Here is a 21,501-nt window from a genome sequence, read left to right on the forward strand (position 1 = left end):
AATGTGTGCCAAGGATAGAGACATCATTGCAGCTGGGCACTCAGGGAAGGAGTGCATGTCCGTCATCAAGTGGAGGACTTTTCCGTCCCAACAGAAGGTTTTGAACACCAGTGTGTCCAGGATGTCCCTATGAAGATAATCCTGTGTGTATGAGTCAGATGGGACTTTGGCTCCTTGATGGAAAAGCCGAGGGATGGAGTAAGGGAGATCGTCGTTTTGGGCAGTCAGTCATTGATGTACGGGAATACATGTATCCCTGACATGTACAGGTAGACCGTGACCACCGTAATCTTTGTAAACGAACATAGAGGCAGAGGTAGGACTGAAGGATAGAAAGGCAAGTTGAAAGTACTCCAAACCTACTACATACTAAGGGTAGGGTCTGTGGGACTGGAAGGTAGGCACATGAAGAACAGGTTATTAATCTTTGGCAATGCCTTTTCTGGTTGATACTAACCGCAGATTCCTCTCTTTGTGAATACCCCATGTGCCAGACTGGATACAGAGAATTTCCAATAACAATTCTCTTGCGCGCCAGTAGGTGGCGCTGGGCAGCACAGTGCTGGATCTGTTTTTCTCCGGATGGGACGTCAAAGACCACTATACATACGCCACCTCCGTGCTGATGTCGGTTCCTTCCATTCTGCACCTTCTGATTTGGATCAAGAGCTCAAATGAATCCTGTAACCTGAGAGAATTTCTAAAAACTTACCCAGTGTGCTACAGGGTTCAAAAAGTGTATAGATAGTAACTGCCCAACGCCAACAGCAGACACCCATGAAGTCTGCCACTGGTGATACGGCTCCAAGCACAACTTGGCGTCGTAGGACTGCTGCGTGAAAATGAACTGAAAGGCCATCCGCAGCCTCAAAGCCAATCTTGCGGTCACAAATCCCTGAAGGAAGTTGAAGAAGTCGAGGGTGTGCACACGCTCTAGAAGACAATCTCTTGTGACCAATCATCGTCAAAGTCACAAAGCTTAGGTAAATCAAATCTGTCCAAAAACCATAATAAAATCAAACATATTCAGAGGACGAAGACCAAAATTTGACTCCGCACTTCAACTTTCTTGGGCGTTAGGAAGTAACCGTAGTAAAACCTATTGACCACTTCCAAATACAGTTCCCTCTCGTTGGTCCCCATGGGCCATTAGAAACTATTTCCTGTAAAAGGGTGGCAGCATGATCGGCCAAAACTTGAACAAGAACAAGCAGGATCCAAAGAGGGCAAGATGGGAATTGTACGGCACATTATTTTAGAACAATAGGCAGCACCCACCAATCTGAAGTGAGTGATTAACAGTTGGCTAGGTAAAATCTATTCCTTCCCCCAGCTGACTGTGAATTGCCCTGTAAGGGTAAACAAAAGCAGTTTGGAGGCTGCTGCTGTGGGTGAACAGGAGATAGAAGATTGGTGCTCTTAGTGGTATGTACGGCCCCAGCCACCCCACCACATTCTCTTTAGCCAAGAAAAGTCTACCCCGCCTGCTGAATCTGGTTGTGAGGGCAGCTGTTGTCAATAGGCTTAAACATGCAAATAGCCTCTGCCGTAATGCATCTGTCTTTAGAAGGATCTGCTTCAGAGTTCACCTTTTCTCCAAAGAATATGGATCCATAGAAGGGCATGTCCATTACCGATGCCTGGAACTTACTAAAAAACCCAATAGCCCACATCCAGGCATGATGCCTGATCATGATACAGGTGCAAATCACACAGCCACACAGTCGGTTGTGTCAAGGCCAATCCTCACATACTTGGCAGCACCATATCCATCCTGAGCTGTTTAAGCAAAGGCAATCCTACATTCACCAGGGACAGCTGGCAAGATATCACTAGACATGTTTCAAAGAACATGCGTATATAACAGCCCAGCATTAAACGAGGAAAAGGAGACTGTTACTTACCCAGGAAGCATCTGTTTGCTGCATGTAGTGCTGTAGATTCACCTGCTCTGCATCTATTGTTGGGCTTGGATCTGTACAACGTTTTTGTTCTACAGAGAAGTCTTTCGAGTCACGAGGTATAGTGACTCCTCCTAGGACTGATAATGGGCATGGGCATCAACACCATAGTTAGATTGCTTTCCTGCGCAGCGGGTGAGGATGGAAATGCAGCATACAGTGACAGAAGAGGGCCATGTGATTGAATGATGAAAAGAAAAGTAGAGTAACAACTAAAGGCTTCTGGGGCGGTGGGTAAGTGCAAGGGCATATACAGCACTACATGCCACAAACAGAAGTAACATTCTCCATTCATGGCATATATAGCTACACATGCTCTGCACACACTGTAAAGCAGTTCTCCCCTAAGCGGTGGTTAGACAGACGATGTTGCAGAGGACTGGAAAGGGGTACATGGTACAGCCTGACCCAGTTGAGCATAACATGCTAGTACATCTACACAATAGTGTTTGGTGAACATGTTTGGTGTGGACCAGGTAGTTGCCTACAGAAATCAGCTATTTGGATGCTACACAAAAGGCCACAGAGGCCACATTCTTGTGTGTAAAATGTAGCCTAGCGGAAGCAGGGTGCGGTCTTTTGGCCTTGGCGTAGCATACCTGAATGCATTTGCCTATCCAGCAAGCTATCCCTGGTTTTGAAATGGCACTGCCTTTGTGTGGCAGTGTAGCTGACACAAAACTGTTGCGCTTTACAAAATAGTTTTTTCTTAATGTCTAATGTGTGATGGGTTCTCTCTGCTATGAAGGCAGCTGTGGGAAGAACACCAAGTGTCTTGATGAGGTGAAAAGGGGAGACCACATTGGGCAGACATTTTGGGTTAGTTTAAGTACTATTTGGTCAGAGTGGGCCTTAAAAAAGGCTCTTCTATTGGAAGAGCTTGGATTTCATTCACATGCCTAATGGAAGTGATAGTGACTAGTAATGCTGCCTCCCATGACAGAAACGGGAGAAGGCCTGCACAAAATGACTTAAAGGGAGATCCCATGAGCCTACTGAGGGCTACACTGACATTCCAAGACAGCCTAGAGGAAACCGGGCTGTGGGGTCTAGGGGACCCTTTTTAGTCCCCCCATAAAGGCTTTAATGACAGGAACTCTGAGTAATGAAGAGTGTTTCCTGTTATGTATGTATGTATGTATGCGCTACTACAGCCAAATGCGAACAAATGGAAGTGCTAGTCAGACCTAAGCATTGCAATGAAACAGGTAGCAGATGATGTCTTGCACTGCTGGCTTGAGTGGATCGATATGTTTGGTTAGGCAATAGTTAAGCAACCTATTCCACTTTGCTGCACAGCAGGTTGGAGTAGTGGGGTAGCGAGCCTCTTGAGGATGGACAAGTATCTAGCAGGTAGACTAAGGTAGCCACACTCTTGGACCTCAGGAGCCAAATTGCTAGGTTGAGCTGATTGGGGTAAGAGTGTCTGACTGTATCCAGGTGCTGAGTGAGTATATTTGTCTGCTTTGGAAGCTTCGCATCAAGGGAATATAGACAACGCTATAATGATTGTGAACAAGGGTTGTCTGGGCCACGTGAGAGCCACCAGAATGAGGGTGAGTGGATGTCTGCCAAAGCCTCCATATCAAGTATGGAGGAAGTGGGAAAGGTGGAAAAACATGGGGGTGGGGGGTTTGGGAGATATATATATATATGGAAAATGTCACTTACCCAGTGTACATCTGTTAATGGCATGAGATGCTGCAGATTCACATGCTGTGCACATTCCGCCATCTAGTGTTGGGCTCGGAGTGTTACAAGTTGTTTTTCTTCGAAGAAGTCTTTTTCGAGTCACGAGATCGAGGGACTCCTTCCCTTTCGCTCCATTGCGCATGGGCGTCGACTCCATCTTAGATTGTTTTCCCCGCAGAGGGTGAGGTAGGAGTTGTGTATATAGCAATAGTGCCCATGCAATGGAGTAAATATGTATATACATAATGTGTTTAAAAATAATATATTTACAAATTTACAAGTCTAATTTTTCTCAACTTAAAAACAGCTACAGGCTCCCGTGGAGGTGGGAGGGCGCATGTGAATCTGCAGCGTCTCATGCCACGAACAGATGTACACTGGGTAAGTGACATTTTCCGTTCGATGGCATGTGTAGCTGCAGATACACATGCTGTGCATAGACTAGTAAGCAGTTATCTCCCCAAAAGCGGTGGTTCAGCCTGTAGGAGTTGAAGTTGTTTGAAATAAAGTCTGTAATACTGCTTGTCCTACTGTGGTTTGCTGTGTTGTTAACACATCCACGCAGTAATATTTGGTAAATGTATGAGGCGTAGACCATGTGGCTGCCTTACATATTTCAGTCATTGGTATGTTTCCGAGAAAGGCCATGGTAGCACCTTTCTTTCTAGTTGAGTGTGCCTTTGGTGTAATAGGCAGTTCTCTTTTTGCTTTTATATAACGGGTTTGAATGCATTTAACTATCCAACTGGCAATGCCTTGTTTGGATATTGGATTCCCTGTATGAGGTTTTTGGAACGCAACGAACAATTGTTTTGTTTTGCGAATTTGTTTCGTTCTATCTATGTAGTAAATTAGTGCCCTTGTAATGTTTAATGTATGTAATGCTCTTTCAGCTACCGAATCTGGTTCTGGAAAGAATACTGGGAGTTCCACTGTTTGATTTAAGTGGAACGGTGATATGACTTTAGGTAAGAATTTAGGATTTGTTCGTAGAACTACTTTATGCTTATGTATCTGAATAAAGGGTTCTTGTATAGTAAATGCTTGTATTTCACTTACTCTTCTGAGAGATGTGATAGCTATCAGAAAAGCTACTTTCCATGTTAAGTACTGTATGTCACATGAGTGCATTGGTTCAAAATGTGGACCCATAAGTCGTGTTAAGACAATGTTGAGATTCCACGAAGGAACTGGTGGTGTTCTTGGTGGTATAATTCTTTTTAGACCCTCCATAAATGCTTTTATGACTGGGACCCTGAATAATGAAGTTGAGTGTGTAGTTTGCAGATAAGCTGAAATTGCGGTGAGATGTATTTTAATGGATGAAAAAGCTAACTTTGACTTTTGCAAGTGTAGTAGGTAGCTGACGATGTCTTTAGCAGATGTGTGTAATGGTTGAATTTGATTATTATGGCAGTAATAAACAAATCTTTTCCACTTATTTGCATAGCAATGTCTTGTGGTTGGTTTCCTAGCTTGTTTTATGACCTCCATACATTCCTGTGTAAGGTCTAGGTGCCCGAATTCTAAGACTTCAGGAGACAAATTGCTAGATTCAGCGATGCTGGATTTGGGTGTCTGATCGGTTTGTGTTGAGTTAACAGATCTGGTCTGTTTGGTAGCTTGATATGGGGCACTACTGAGAGGTCTAGTAGTGTTGTGTACCAAGGTTGTCTTGCCCAAGTTGGTGCTATTAGTATGAGTTTGAGTTTGTTTTGACTCAATTTGTTTACTAGATATAAAATGAGTGGGAGAGGGGGAAAAGCGTAAGCAAATATCCCTGACCAACTCATCCATAACGCATTGCCCTGAGAGTGAGCCTGTGGGTACCTGGATGCGAAGTTTTGGCATTTTGCGTTTTCTTTTGTTGCAAATAGGTCTATTTGCGGTGTTCCCCACCTTTGGAAGTAAGTCTTTAGTATTTGGGGATGAATTTCCCATTCGTGGATCTGTTGGTGATCCCGAGAGAGATTGTCTGCTAACTGGTTTTGGATTCCAGGTATGAATTGCACTATTAGGTGAATGTGGTTGTGAATCGCCCAATACCATATTTGCTGTGCCAGGAGACACAACTGTGTCAAGTGTGTTCCTCCCTGTTTGTTCAGATAATACATCGTTGTCATGTTGTCTGTTTTGACAAGAATGTGTTTGTGGGTTATTATAGGTTGAAATGCCTTCAGCGCTAGAAATACTGCTAGTAGTTCTAAGTGATTTATGTGAAACTGTCTTGGCTGAGTGTCCGATTGTCCTTGGATGCTGTGTTGGTTGAGGTGTGCTCCCCACCCTATCATGGAGGCATCCGTTGTTATTACGTATTGATGCACTGAGTCTTGAAAAGGCCGCCCTTTGTTTAAATTTATAGTGTTCCACCATTAAAGCGAGGTGTATGTTTGGCGGTCTATCAACACTAGATCTTGAAGTTGACCCTGTGCCTGTGACCATTGTGATGCTAGGCACTGTTGTAAGCGCCGCATGTGCAATCTTGCGTTTGGGACAATGGCTATGCATGAGGACATCATGCCTAGTAGTTTCATCACTAATTTTACCTGTATCTTTTGTTTTGGGTGCATGGCTTGTATGACGTTTTGAAAAGCCTGTACCCTTTGTGGACTTGGAGTGGCAATCCCTTTTGTTGTGTTGCTTGTTGCTCCTAAGTATTGTTGTATTTGACACGGTTGTAGGTGTGACTTGTTGTAATTGAGTGAGAAACCTAGTTTGTGAAGGGTTTCTATGATATACTTTGTGTGTTGTGAACACCGTTGTTGCGTATTGGTTTTGATTAACCAATCATCTAGGTACGGGAACATATGTATTTGCTGCCTCCTGATATGAGCAGCCACTACTGCCAGACATTTTGTAAAAACTCTTGGCGCTGTTGTTATCCCGAATGGCAACACTTTGAACTGGTAATGTACTCCTTAGAATACAAACCTTAAGTACTTTCTGTGGGAAGGATGTATACGTATATGGAAATATGCATCTTTTAGGTCTAGTGTTGTCATGTAGTCTTGTTGTTTGAGCAGTGGTATCACGTCTTGCAGTGTCACCATGTGAAAGTGATCTGATTTGATGTAGATGTTTAGTGTTCTGAGGTCTAATATAGGTCTTAGAGTTTTGTCTTTTTTGGGTATGAGAAAGTACAGGGAGTAAACTCCTGTTCCTCTTTGATTAATTGGTACTATCTCTATAGCATCTTTTTGCAACAACGCTTGGACCTCCAGTTGTAAGAGTTCCATGTGTTGTTTGGACATGTTGTGTGTTTTCGGTGGGACATTTGGAGGGAATTGTAGAAATTCTATGCAATAACCATGCTGGATAATGGCTAGGACCCACATGTCTTATTTCTTCCCAGTGTTTGTAGAACTTGCTTAGTCTCCCCCCCCACTGGTGTTATGTGTTGGGGATTTGTGACGTTGAAGTCACGGTTTATTTTGTGGAGTTTTGGGACTCTGGAACTTCCCTCTACTTTTTGGGAACTATCCCCCTCTATATTGTCCCCGAAAACCTCCCCGCTGATATTGACTCTGATAAGTAGGCCTTGTTTGTGAGGTTGAGGGTTCTGTGCTCTGTCCCCGAAACCCCCCTCGAAACTGTGATTTCCGAAAAGTGCCTCTGCTCTGTGGGGAGTAGAGTGCGCCCATGGCTTTGGCCGTATCTGTGTCTTTTTTGAGTTTTTCAATAGCAGTGTCCACCTCCGGCCCAAACAACTGCTGTCCGTTAAATGGCATATTCAGCACGGCTTGTTGTATTTCCGGCTTGAATCCTGATGTACGCAGCCATGCGTGTCTCCGTATGGTCACTGGTGTATTTACGGTCCTAGCAGCTGTGTCCGCTGCATCCATTGCTGAGCGTATCTGATTGTTCGAGATACTCTGTCCTTCCTCCACCACTTGTTGTGCTCTCTTTTGGAACTCTTTGGGCAAGTGTTCTATGAAATGTTGCATTTCGTCCCAATGAGCCCTATCATATCTAGCCAGCAAGGCCTGTGAGTTGGCAATGCGCCATTGGTTGGCTGCTTGTGCCGAAACCCTTTTCCCCGCAGCGTCGAACTTGCGACTCTCCTTGTCTGGAGGTGGTGCGTCTCCTGAGGTGTGTGAGCTCGCTCTCTTGCGAGCTGCCCCTACTACCAGAGAGTCTGGTGTTAATTGCTGCATGATGTACACAGGATCTGTTGGTGGCGGTTTGTATTTCTTCTCCACCCTTGGAGTTATGGCCCTGCCCTTCACAGGCTCCTGAAACACCTGTTTGGAGTGTTGCAGCATTCCCGGTAGCATAGGGAGACTCTGGTACTGGCTATGTGTGGACGATAGTGTGTTAAATAAAAAGTCATCCTCGATAGGTTCTGCATGCAGGGTGACATTATGAAACGCCGCTGCTCTTGACACCACCTGTGTGTAAGCTGTACTGTCCTCAGGTGGTGACGGTCTCGCTGGATAACAGTCTGGGCTGTTATCGGATACCGGCGCATCATAAAGATCCCATGCGTTGGGATCATCTTGACTCATTCCAGTATGAGTTGGGGACTGCATCATTGGTGGAGTGGCTACCGATGATGCTTGTGGTGAGCGTGGTGGAGATGGTGGCGGGGTTACTTGTATTGCCACCTTTGCCTGTGGCTGCTTGTCTTTCTCTTGGAAGGCAAGTTTTCTTTTCATTCAAATTGGGGGAAGAGTACTGATCTTCCCTGTGTCTTTTTGAATGTGGAGCCTTCTCTGAGTGTAATCTGGCTCTATTGAATCTAGTTCCTGTCCGAATCTATGTCCTTGCATTTGTGAGGACAGGCCCTATTCCTCTGTGTAGGAACTTGAAAACGGTTCCGAGGCCGGATGTTTCGGTATGGAAACCTTTTCGGCAGTCTTTTTCGGTTCCGACGACACTTTTTTGATCTTCGGCGTACTGATCTCTCGGTGCCGCCCTCTCGGTGCCGAAATTGCTCTGACCCGCTGTCTCGGGGTCGAGTCTGCTCTGTGCCGGTATCTCGACCGGAGTCGGATGCCTTCGACACATGCGTGCCCTTTTTTGGTGCCGATGGTCGGTCACCTATTTTTCGGGTTAAGCCATGGCCTGCTGGCGGTGGCGTCCCCTGGGCTTTAGTGGTTTTTCCGTGAGTTTTGTGTATCGACGTCTTACTCACGGTTTTCGGCGTCTGTTCGGGATCGACCTCGTCCGAGTCTGAATCCTCGATGGAGAAGGTTTCTTCTTCCTCTTCCAAGTGTTTTTGTCCTGTCGGCGCCGACGCCATTTGTAGTCTTCTTGCTGTTCGGTCTCTTAACGTCTTCCTCGACCGAAACGCTCGACAGGCCTCACAAGTATCTTCTTTGTGTTCTGGAGACAAACACAAATTACAGACCAGATGCTGATCTGTATAAGGATACTTGTTGTGACATTTGGGGCAGAAGCGGAATGGGGTCCGTTCCATTAGCCTTAAAAACGCACGTGGTCGGGCCGACCAGGCCCCGCCGGGGAATCAAAAACCCTGAAGGGCCATCGGAGCTCTCCAAAATTCGGTGTCGATCTGTTGTAACTAACCCGATACCGAACACAAACAATACCGTCGAATTTTCTGAGATTTTAGCTAACTTTCCAAACCGAAACGCGGAGCGAAAAGGAACACGTCCGAACCCGATGGCAGAAAGAAAACAATCTAAGATGGAGTCGACACCCATGCACAATGGAGCCGAAAGGGGAGGAGTCCCTCGATCTCGTGACTCGAAAAAGACTTCTTCGAAGAAAAACAACTTGTAACACTCCGAGCCCAACACTAGATGGCGGGATGTGCACAGCATGTGTATCTGCAGCTACACATGCCATTGAACATATATATAGAAAATGTCACTTACCCAGTGTACATCTGTTCGTGGCATTAGTCGCTGCAGATTCACATGCTGTGCACATCCCGCCATCTAGTGTTGGGCTCGGAGTGTTATAAGTTGTTTTTCTTCGAAGAAGTCTTTTCGAGTCACGAGATCGAGGGACTCCTCCCATTTCGGCTCAATTGCGCATGGGCGTCGACTCCATCTTAGATTGTTTTCCCCGCAGAGGGTGAGGTAGGAGTTGTGTATTATAGTAATAGTGCCCATGCAATGGAGTGAATACGTATGTACATAATGTAGTTTAAAGTAATATATTTACAAATTTACAAATGTTCAAGATCAACTTCTAAACGGCTACAGGCTCCCGGGGAGGCGGGTGGGCACATATGAATCTGCAGCGACTAATGCCACGAACAGATGTACACTGGGTAAGTGACATTTTCTGTTCGATGGCATGTGTAGCTGCAGATACACATGCTGTGCATAGACTAATAAGCAGTTATCTCCCCAAAAGCGGTGGTTCAGCCTGTAGGAGTTGAAGTTGTTTGAAACAATGTTCGTAGTACTGCTTGACTTACTGTGGCTTGTTGTGCCGTTAACACATCCACACAGTAGTGTTTGGTAAATGTATGAGGCGTAGACCATGTAGCTGCCTTACATATTTCGGTCATTGGAATATTTCCTAGAAAGGCCATGGTAGCACCTTTCTTTCTAGTTGAGTGTGCCTTTGGTGTAATAGGCAGTTCTCTTTTTGCTTTAAGATAACAAGTTTGAATGCACTTAACTATCCATCTAGCAATGCCTTGTTTAGAAATTGGATTTACTGTATGAGGTTTTTGGAAAGCAATAAATAATTGTTTTGTTTTTCGAATTAGTTTTGTTCTGTCAATGTAGTACATTAACGCTCTTTTGATGTCTAATGTATGTAGTGCTCTTTCAGCTACAGAATCTGGCTGTGGAAAGAACACTGGTAGTTCTACTGTTTGGTTCAAGTGGAATGGTGATATGACTTTTGGTAAGAATTTAGGATTTGTTCCTAAGACTACTTTATGCCTGTGTATCTGAATAAATGGTTCTTGTATGGTAAATGCTTGTATCTCACTTACTCTTCTTAGAGATGTGATAGCAATTAGGAATGCAACCTTCCATGTTAAGTATTGCATTTCACATGAGTGCATAGGTTTGAAGGGTGGACCCATGAGGCGAGTTAAGACAATGTTGAGGTTCCACGAAGGAACTGGTGGTGTTCTTGGTGGTATAATTCTCTTTAGGCCTTCCATAAATGCTTTAATGACTGGTATCCTAAATAATGAAGTTGAGTGTGTAATTTGCAGATAAGCTGAAATTGCGGTAAGATGTATTTTAATGGATGAAAAAGCTAGCTTTGACTTTTGCAAATGTAGTAAGTAGCTTACAATGTCTTTAGCAGATGTGTGTAATGGTTGGATTTGATTATTGTGGCAATAATAAACAAATCTTTTCCACTTATTTGCATAGCAATGTCTAGTGGTTGGTTTTCTAGCTTGTTTTATGACCTCCATACATTCCTGTGTAAGGTCTAAGTGTCTGAATTCTAAGATTTCAGGAGCCAAATTGCTAGATTCAGCGATGCTGGATTTGGGTGTCTGATCTGTTGTTTGTGTCGAGTTAACAGATCTGGTTTGTTTGGTAGTTTGACATGAGGCACTACTGAGAGGTCTAGTAGTGTTGTGTACCAAGGTTGTCTTGCCCAAGTTGGTGCTATTAGTATGAGTTTGTTTTGACTCAATTTGTTTACTAGATATGGAAGGAGTGGGAGAGGGGGGAAAGCGTATACAAATATCCATGACCAACTCATCCATAACGCATTGCACTGAGACTGATCTTGTGGGTATCTGGATGCGAAGTTTTGGCATTTTGCGTTTTCTTTTGTTGCAAATAGGTCTATTTGTGGTGTTCCCCATCTTTGGAAGTAAGTGTTTAATATTTCGGGGTGAATCTCCCATTCGTGGATCTGTTGATGATCCCGAGAAAGATTGTCTGCTAACTGATTCTGAATCCCTGGAATAAACTGTGCTATTAGGCGAATGTGGTTGTGAATCGCCCAATACCATATTTTTTGTGCTAGAAGACACAACTGAGTTGAGTGTGTTCCTCCTTGTTTGTTGAGATAATACATCGTTGTCATGTTGTCTGTTTTGACAAGGATGTATTTTTGGCTTATTATGGGTTGAAATGCTTTTAGCGCTAGAAATACTGCCAGTAGTTCTAAGTGATTTATGTTAAGTTGTCTGCTGAGTGTCCCATTGTCCTTGGATACTGTGTTGATTGAGATGAGCTCCCCATCCTATCATGGAGGCATCCGTAGTTATTACGTATTGAGGCACTGGGTCTTGGAAAGGCCGCCCTTGGTTTAAGTTTATGTTATTCCACCATAGAAGCGAGGTGTATGTTTGGCGGTCTATCAACACTAGATCTAGAAGTTGACCCTGTGCCTGTGACCATTGTGATCCTAGGCACTGTTGTAAGGGCCGCATGTACAATCTGGCGTTTGGGACAATGGCTATGCATGAGGACATCATGCCTAGTAGTTTCATTACCATCTTGACCTGTATTCTTTGTTCTGGATACATGACCTGTATTACCTTGTGAAAAGCTTGTACCCTTTGTGGACTTGGAGTGGCAACCCCTTTTGTTGTATCGATTGTCGCCCCTAAGTATTGCTGTGTTTTGCACGGCTGAATGTGCGACTTTGTGTAGTTGATTGAGAAACCTAGTTTGTGGAGTGTCTGGATAACATACTTTGTGTGTTGTGAACACCTTTTTTGCGTGTTGGTTTTGATTAGCCAATCGTCTAGGTATGGAAACACGTGTATTTGCTGTCTTCTGATATGCGCAGCTACCACTGCCAGGCATTTTGTAAAAACTCTTGGCGCAGTTGTTATCCCAAATGGCAACACCTTGAATTGGTAATGTACCCCTTGGAATACAAACCTTAGGTACTTTCTGTGTGAAGGATGTATCGGTATATGGAAGTATGCATCCTTTAGGTCTAGTGTTGTCATGTAGTCTTGCTGTTTGAGCAATGGGATTATGTCTGTAATGTCACCATGTGAAAGTGATCTGATTTGATGTAGGTGTTTAACGTTCTGAGACCTAATATAGGTCTTAGAGTTTTGTCCTTTTTGGGTATGAGAAAGTACAGAGAGTAAACTCCTGTTCCTTTCTGATGAACTGGTACTAATTCTATTGCTTCGTTTTGTAACAACGCTTGTACTTCCAGTTGAAGAAGGTCTATGTGTTGTTTTGACATATTGTGTGTTTTCGGTGGGACATTTGGAGGGAAATTGAGAAATTCTATGCAATAACCATGCTGGATAATTGCTAATACCCAAATATCTGTTGTTATTTCCTCCCATTGTTTGTAGAACTTGGTTAGTCTCCCCCCCCACAGGTGTTACGTGTTGGGGATTTGTGACGTGTAAGTCACTGTTTGTTTTGTGGAGTTTTGGGACTTTGGAACTTCCTTCTACTCTTTTGGAACTGTCCCCCTCTATATTGTCCCCGAAAACTTCCCCGCTGATATTGGCTCTGATAAGTGGGCCTTGTTTGTGAGTTTGTGGGTTCTGTGCTTTGCCCTCGAAACTGTGTTTTTCTAAATGTGCCTCTGCTCTGTGGGGAGTAGAGTGCGCCCATGGCTTTGGCCGTATCAGTGTCTTTCTTAAGCTTTTCGATAGCAGTGTCCACCTCCGGCCCAAACAACTGCTGTCCGTTAAATGGCATATTCAGCACAGCTTGCTGTATTTCTGGTTTAAATCCTGATGTACGCAGCCATGCATGTCTCCTTATTGTCACTGCTGCGTTGACAGTTCTAGCAGCTGTGTCTGCTGCATCCATTGGTGACCGTATCTGATTGTTGGAGATACTCTGTCCTTCTTCTACTACTTGCTGTGCTCTCTTCTGGAACTCCTTGGGAAAATGTTCTATAAAGTGTTGCATTTTGTCTCAATGAGCCCTATCGTATCTGGCCAACAAAGCCTGTGAGTTTGCAATACGCCACTGGTTTGCTGCCTGTGCCGCCACCCTTTTCCCTGCTGCGTCGAGTTTTCGACTTTCTTTATCTGGAGGTGGTGCATCTCCTGAAGTATGTGAGTTCGCTCTCTTGCGAGCTGCCCCTACTACAACTGAGTCCGGTGTTAGCTGTTGTGTGATGTACACAGGATATGTTGGTGGCGGTTTATATTTTTTCTCCACTCTTGGAGTAATGGCCCTTCCTTTTACAGGCTCCTCAAACACTTGTTTGGAGTGTTTTAGCATTCCAGGTAGCATGGGGAGACTCTGGTACTGGCTGTGTGTGGACGACAGTGTATTAAATAGAAAGTCGTCTTCAATGGGCTCTGCATGCAGGCTGACATTATGAAATGCCGCTGCCCTCGACACCACCTGTGCGTAGGCTGTACTATCTTCTGGTGGCGACGGTCTAGCTGGATAACAGTCAGGACTATTATCTGACACCGGCGCATCATAAAGATCCCACGAGTCTGGGTCATCTTGACTCATCCCTGTATGAGTCAGGGATTGCATCATAGGTGGAGTGGCTACCGGTGATGGTTGCGGCGAGCGTTGTGGAGACGGTGGCGGGCTTACTTGTTTAGCCACCTTTGCTTGTGGCTGTTTGTCTTTCTCCTGGAAGGCAAGTTTGCGTTTCATTTTAATAGGAGGGAGAGTGCTGATCTTCCCCGTTTCTTTTTGGATGTGGAGCCTTCTTTGGGTGTAGTCTGGCTCCATTGTCTCCAATTCCTGTCCAAATCTATGTATTTTCATTTGTGAGGACAGTCCTTGTTCCTCTGAGTAGGAACTTGATTTCGGTTCCGAGGCTGGATGTTTCGGTATCGAAACCTTTTCGGCTACTTTTTTTGGTTCCGACGAAACCTTTTTTTATTTTCGGCGTTGTTGTCTCTCGGTGCCGACTCATTTCGGTGCCGCTGTCTCAGTGCCGAACTTGCTCGGAGCCGCTATCTCGGGCCCGAGATTGCTGTGTGGCGGTATCTCGACCAGAGTCGGATGACTTCGACACCAGCGTGCACTTTTTAGGTGCCGATGTTCGGTCACCTATTTTTCGGGTTAAGCCATGGCCTGTTGGCGGTGGCGTCCCCTGGGCTTTTGTGGCCTTCTCTTGAGTTTTATATTTCGACGTCTTACTCACGGTTTTCGGCATTTCTTCGGGATCGAGCTCGTCCGAGTCCGATTCCTGGATGGAGAAGGTTTCTTCTTCCTCCTCGAAACGGCCTTGTCCTGTCGGCGCCGACGCCATCTGCAGTCTTCTTGCTTTTCGGTCTTTTAGTGTCTTCCTGGACCGAAACGCTCGACAGGCTTCACAAGTATCTTCCTTGTGTTCTGGCGACAAACACAAGTTACAGACCAGATGCTGATCTGTATATGGATACTTGTTATGGCATTTTGGGCAGAAGCGGAATGGGGTCCGTTCCATCAGCCTTGAAGAGACACGTGGCCGGGCCGACCAGGCCCCGACGGGGGATCGAAAAAACCCCAAAGGGCCACCGGTGCTCTTCAAAAGTCGGTGTCGATCTGTTATAAATAACCCGATACCGAACGCAAACAATAACGATGATTTTTCCGAGATTCTAACTTTCCGACCCGAAACCCGGAGCGAAAAGGAACACGTCCGAACCCGATGGCGGGAAAAAAAACAATCTAAGATGGAGTCGACGCCCATGCGCAATGGAGCCGAAATGGGAGGAATCCCTCGATCTCGTGACTCGAAAAGACTTCTTTGAAGAAAAACAACTTGTAACACTCCGAGCCCAACACTAGATGGCGGGATGTGCACAGCATGTGTATCTGCAGCTACACATGCCATTGAACATATATATATACTGGCCCAAATCAACACTAGATCCTTCCAAAGACTCTTCACTTGTGACCATTGTTCTGCCAGGCACTCTTGAAGTGGATGCATGTGTAATGGATCATAAGGAACGATGGCGATGCATGAGGCTATCATGCCGAGGAGGTGCATTACTGTTCTGACTGTTAGCTGGAAATCTGTCTGGAAAAGAGACAGCAGAAGCTGCAAAACGTGAACCCATGTGGGGATGGGATAAGTAGTTCCACTGACCAAATTAGAATTGCCCCTAGAAAAGGCGGTATCTGAAGGGGTTGGAGGGGAGACTTGCCCATGTTGATGGTGATCCCAAAATTGTGAAGAAGATCTAGGATGATCTGGGTGCGGATCAAGCACTGCTGAACACTTGCACTCTTGATCAGCTAGTCATCGAGGTACGGGAAAACGTGGATGCCATTCCTCCGAACCCATTGGTCTGAGGTGATGTTTTACCACTGTATGTGGAACTGCGTCAGGCGTCCCCTGACAGGTGATGTGGTATAGGGAGAATGGAGTCACTGCTTGCAGAAGTGGGTCTCTTTGCTGCACTGCCTCTGCCCTTGTGGTTATTGTCTCTATAGGCACCACTGGAATAAACCCCAGGAGGTTTGCTGCTGCTGTTGCCTCTGGTATGGGGTGGGACACTTCTGGAGAAATCGCTCTGGCGCTGCCACAGCTGTGAGTGACAAAAGGAGCCACAGGGCAATGGGCCTGTTATATTGGCTGTGTCCTTCTTGATCTTCTCTGCCATCTGATCAACCTCACCATCAAGGGGCATGTTGATCAAATGATGTTGGACTTATGGCTTGACGACAGAGACACTGAGCCAGGCATTACGGTGGATGAGAACGCTAGAGTTAATACCTTTTGCAGCTGTGTCAGTTTCATATCCAGAGCATACCTGATGGTCATGTTAAAGATAGTGTGGCCCTCCGCTACAAACTCCTGAGCCCTTTTCCTGTACTGATCTGGGAGCTGTTGGATCAGGTCTCCCATTTAATCACTGTGCACGGTCCTACACAGAGATTAGGCAGACTGAGTTAAGAGCTAATGGGTGGCCGATCGATTGGCCATCCATTTGCCCGCTGCATTGATCTTTTTACTTTCTTTGAGAAGGGGCTGGGTGTCTACAGTACCCAGTGCATTTGTGCATTTACAGGAACTATGCACGACCAGAGGATCTGGTGGACGCTGCCCCTGATGTAAGGTGGGTCCGAAGGGGAGGCCTGGTACTTTTTGTCAACCTTGGGTGTGATTACTCAGGCCTTAACAGGGTCTTTCAAGAAGTGGATTTCAGCATACCCTTAAGCATGGGTAAGTATTGTGTGAGCTGTATGAGACAGCATTTCCACCAGGAAGTCAACCTCCTCAGTGATGGTGTACAAAAATACACTTTGAGAAAGTCTGCTGCCCTGTGAATGGTCTCATGATAGGAGGTAGTATAATCAGGATAGTAGAGGTCAGGATCATAGGCACCTGGGAAGACAGCACTATAATCATCCCAAGGATCATCCTGGGGCCCTGGGCCATATGGGGCATTATATGGGTCAATAGGATCTAGGGGATTACCCTCCCCGTAGGAGGAGAATGGCGACCCTTCAGGTGAGGAAGAGTGGAACAAGGGGCTTTAGATGGAAGGGTAGGTAACTTAGGTGGAGGAGAAATATGAGGAGGGATGGAGGAGTGAGAGGGTATAAGGCTTGCCATTGCTTCAATGTTTCTTCAGCTTGGGAGGTAGTGCGGTTCCAGTGTAAGCTGCTCCTCGAAAGTAAGCTTTCTCTCGCAAGGAAGAGTGTCATGCACCTTCAGTAGTGGCTTGGCAGAAATCATGCCATTTATGCCATTACGGCACGAACAGCTATTTCAGCTTCAAAGCCAGTCCGTGCGTCGAATGGTGCTTCTACTTCTAAGAGCCCACCTACGCTGGCAAATCTGAAGGCATCATGGAAGGCTAGATCTTAGGCAGCTGTTTTGATGCCGGGATCAGAGTCTGCTCTGAACCCTTCTGTTGGTGCTGACAACGGCTGGGATGCAGCCGTGGCCTGGAAGGTTGTTGGGCTGGTAGTGGACTAGACACAAACACCCTGAGAGGTGGTGGCCGACTGGCTGTTTTTGGAGGTGGGATAAAATACACATGGTTGATGTTGACCTGGAGGGGGCGGTTGATCTTAGGCGTCAGAAGCTGATGAAGAACTCCTCTCTGGGCTGAGGGCTGCTGGTTAATTAGTGGAGGTGGAAGCGCCCGTTTCCCCTTCGAAGCTCTACCTGAAGATGTTGGGGGTGTCCTCATCTTGCGTCAATACCTCAGGGTCTTCTTGCACCAGAATGTAAGGCAGGTGGGGAAGGAAGCCTTGTGCTCCAACGACAAGCAGAGGTTACAGACTGAATGACAATCTTGCCACAAATACTTCAAGTCACACTATAGGTGGGTGACCGAGGAGAATGGTCCAAGTGGGCTGAGACCCTGAACAGAGAATCACAGATATCCGGGCCACAGATACCAGTGAAACGAAGATGAAGTCGAGAGGACTGCAAAGGATGTGACTGTTTGATGCCAATGGGAGTGGCGAGGAGGGCCATGCAGCATAAACTCGGAACTTCAGTGACACACATCAAAACCCGACGGCAGAAGATGATGCCCACGCACACTAAAAGTCATAGGAGTGACCTTGTGACTAGAAAGACATCTTAGAAGAAAAACAAGTTGCATTTGTCCGAGCCCAACACTAGATGGCAGGAGTTTAGAGAGTATGGTTCTACAGCTAGATATGCCACAAACATATTTTGCCAAATGTGTCAATGCGGTTCTAATCCCTATCTAACAGCGCAGAAGTGAATGCGTTCAGGTTATCATTACTCGTGGCTGCCTAGCCCTCTAATACTTCCAGTTTCATACACTGGGTGAGAAAGGTTGGGTCACCAGAGACTGGCCTAGGTCACCTAGCCACTGGATGACTGACTTTGGAAATCAAAGCTCGGCTTCATCCAAACAACCATTAAAGCATCTATCAGGGCCTCAGTGACAGGCAGGAAGGGTTTCAATGTAGCAGGTTCAGGCTGTAGGATTTCTGTCAAGACGTTTGCCTTTGTTGTAACAGTAGATAGTTGTAAATCAAGTACTTAGCTGCCCTGGGGAAAACCACTGCAAAGGAGGCACTTTCATCGTGGATGGACTTGATGCAGAATTAAAGACAGTCTCAGGAGAAGTGTCCAAACCGTTTGTGTTTGGAAAGTCCATGTACAATCCTGCATCGGTATGGTGAGGGAGAAGCAATTTGCCCATCCCTTCTTCATCATCATCATGTGGTACGTTCTGAAGCCCCTGGACTACATCTGAATCTGAGCCGAACAGGGCCTCTCGTCTCATATTGTACTGGATAAGAGACTATGGATCATCCAATGGTGAAGACTGTGCTTTGGTGATTTCATAGTGTGACACGGTCTAACAAATGGGACATCAGCCCCAGGTCAGACATCAGTGGTGAGAAATGATCCTAAATAGGTGCTAAAAGAGTCTGGGACAGAATTGGTGTGGCCCAGACTGCTGTGGCCTGGAGAGGAACTATGGGCCATCACCTGCACGGAACTAGGAGGAGGTCCTTGGGGGTGGGGTTCAGGTTTGTGGCAGGGAAGAATCAGTCAGTGCTGTGAAAGGAAATTATGGTGGAAGGGTCCCTGTAGCTCCATGAAGCTCAATGGACTCTGGAGGGAGCCAGCATCCACATAAAGATCTGCAGTAAAGCTTCTTTGCAGGTTTCTGTCTGCTGCGGGGCAGGCCGTGACACAGTAACCTAGCTCTTGAAATGCTGATCGTACTGAATCTCTGCAGTTCTGGAGTCACAGGAAGGGGAAAAATCCTACTTGGCTTTCTTGTACTTTTGTTGAAACTTGGACTCAGACTTACGTCAAGACTTGGAAAGAGATCCAGACTTGGTAAAAGAGTGGTCCTGCAATTTGGATCAGAACCTCTTCCAATGTTCTACGACTAGGAGTTTTGCTTCCACTTCCCAATCGTCTTTGTTCGGAAACTAGATGCCATAAAGAAACGTTGTGCTAATACATGATTGGCACCTGTTTCCTGCAGTCAGGGGCACAGTTCACAACCTGTTGCTTGAGGGCGACATTTTCCCTACCACACCGGGGGAGCTATTGAGGTTGAAAATCTGGATCTAGTCTTGCACCTTAGATTATCTGAAAGGTGAGGAATTTGTGCTCAGAAGCATTCATCGGAAATGTGAGTTAGGTTCATGAACAGAAATTTCAATTCTATCTGGTCATCTGATTGACAGTCTGCAGCTGAAGGGTCTTGCTCGGGCATCAATTTTCAGGTTTACAGGGCTCAAATGAGGTCCACAAATTCACCTCAAAAATTACTTTGACTGCACACAAACTAGCAGGAGGCAAGAAGGCCATATTCAACCCCCAAGTAGGGACAGAGACCATCACAGAGGCAGACAAAATATACTTAAAATAAAGAAAAGTCCTTTATTGTTGGAAAGGGATTGTCCCCTGCATGATAAAAGGGGCATGTACTCCTGCCTGAGTGCCTGACTACATGCAAAACTGATATCCTGACTGTTTGTTTATCCCTAGTGCCACACTAATGTAAAAGGTACATAGAGGCCTAGGGCTGGCCAACTAATGAGAGGTCCAGAATCTGTTCTGTGACCTGGAGAGGCACACACACACTGTGCCCTCATAATGGACACCAAGACTGGAGTGAGGCAAAAATCAGTGGAGGCAGTGTAAGTTTTGCAGTGAGCAGACCTTTTGCTCTGTGTCTACTGACCACTCTCATGTAAAGGCCCATTTATATGTGAACCCCCACAATCTTCCACTGATGTTCCTTATGCATGTTGAGTGGATGTATGTGCAGTGACCGTGGTGCATATGTGATATACTAGGATTCTGTACGGTATGTGTTTGAATGCTGGGGCCAATTTTGGATGCCCCTGGTTTAGCAAAGCACACAATAGAGGACACGTTGTCTTTCTCCAACGAGTGGGAGTGTACTAACTGCAATCCTATGGCTGGAGGGAGGAGACCTCCGCACTAAAGTGAGGAAGGCTGAAGACAAGGCTCCTCTAAGAAATTAAAGGAGGACCTTATTGGCAAAGTACTGCTTATTAGTTCCCCCAGACCACTGCCATTTGGTCTATGCCAGGGGTAGGGGTGGAACTGTAATTTCTGTTGTTCAAGGTGAGGATGTTTCTAGGCAGGGCCTGCCCTTCTGCTTGACTCTTGTGCTGCTTCAGGAGGCTGTGCTGCTTCAGGAGGGCTGATGACACCCAGGTAGAGAGTTCTCACAATTAATAGTGCCCATTTTTTGGATACATCTGCTTGAAGCCAACACCAATCCTACCACCTGCTGTGAGAGCCATCACCTTGCACCAAGGCTGTGCATGAGGAGCAGCCACGAAATTGCATTTGAAAGAGAACCACCCAAACCGGTTCTGAAACCTCAGAGGATCCACATGCTGAGTAAAGGTCTGGATCTGAAGATCTTCTTAAAAACATGGTTCGTGCAGCTCTGTGTTAATGGTAACACCTGTCAGTAACCTCAAAATCCCACACAACGGCATACAAAAAGACCAGATATCTTCAAAGAGGATACACTGTTACTTCAACAGGAGATGTTCTGGATTCTAACTTGCTGAAGCACTTGGCTGAGAGGGCCAGAATAGGACTAAGGCACTAGCAAAGTTTTGGACCTGGAAGTGGTGACGATCTGATGTGGGAAGTCACATTGTGTTGCTGTGCAATAATAAAAACTGGTCTGCTCTGTAATACTATAAAATTAAGAAAGAACCTACAGTCACAGGAAAACAAGGACTGCAATGATGGATAGGTAGAGTCATGGAGATGAGAAAAATGACAGGCATCTGAAAATGGGCTAGTTACAACAAATTACCTAACGTGTAGAAGCCTCTGCCACGCTCCCCCCACATATTTCCTTGTAGGTGGAGATTCACATTGCTGGTACAGTCTCTGTGGCTGGGCTACCAGCCCCTGCCTTATTTCCAGCAGGCAATGCAGCTGCACGTCTCCCACCCTACTGGCTGAAAATAGAGAGGGAGAGCAGCAATACAGAGGAATGAAGGCATTTCGCTCCCATGAGTCATCTGGCTGTTAGCACTTTTCTGAAATGGTG

The 21,501-nt window shown here is 45.8% G+C and overlaps 1 protein-coding gene across 3 annotated transcripts in view; it reads right to left on the reverse strand.

Moving 5' to 3' along the window:
• Nucleotides 1–21,501, reverse strand: part of CASP3 (caspase 3) — a 154,572-nt gene that overhangs the window by 13,206 nt on the left and 119,865 nt on the right. The window lies entirely within an intron of this gene.

This window comes from Pleurodeles waltl, chromosome 1_2, assembly GCF_031143425.1.
Source record: "Pleurodeles waltl isolate 20211129_DDA chromosome 1_2, aPleWal1.hap1.20221129, whole genome shotgun sequence".
NCBI classification, from domain to species: domain Eukaryota; kingdom Metazoa; phylum Chordata; class Amphibia; order Caudata; family Salamandridae; genus Pleurodeles; species Pleurodeles waltl.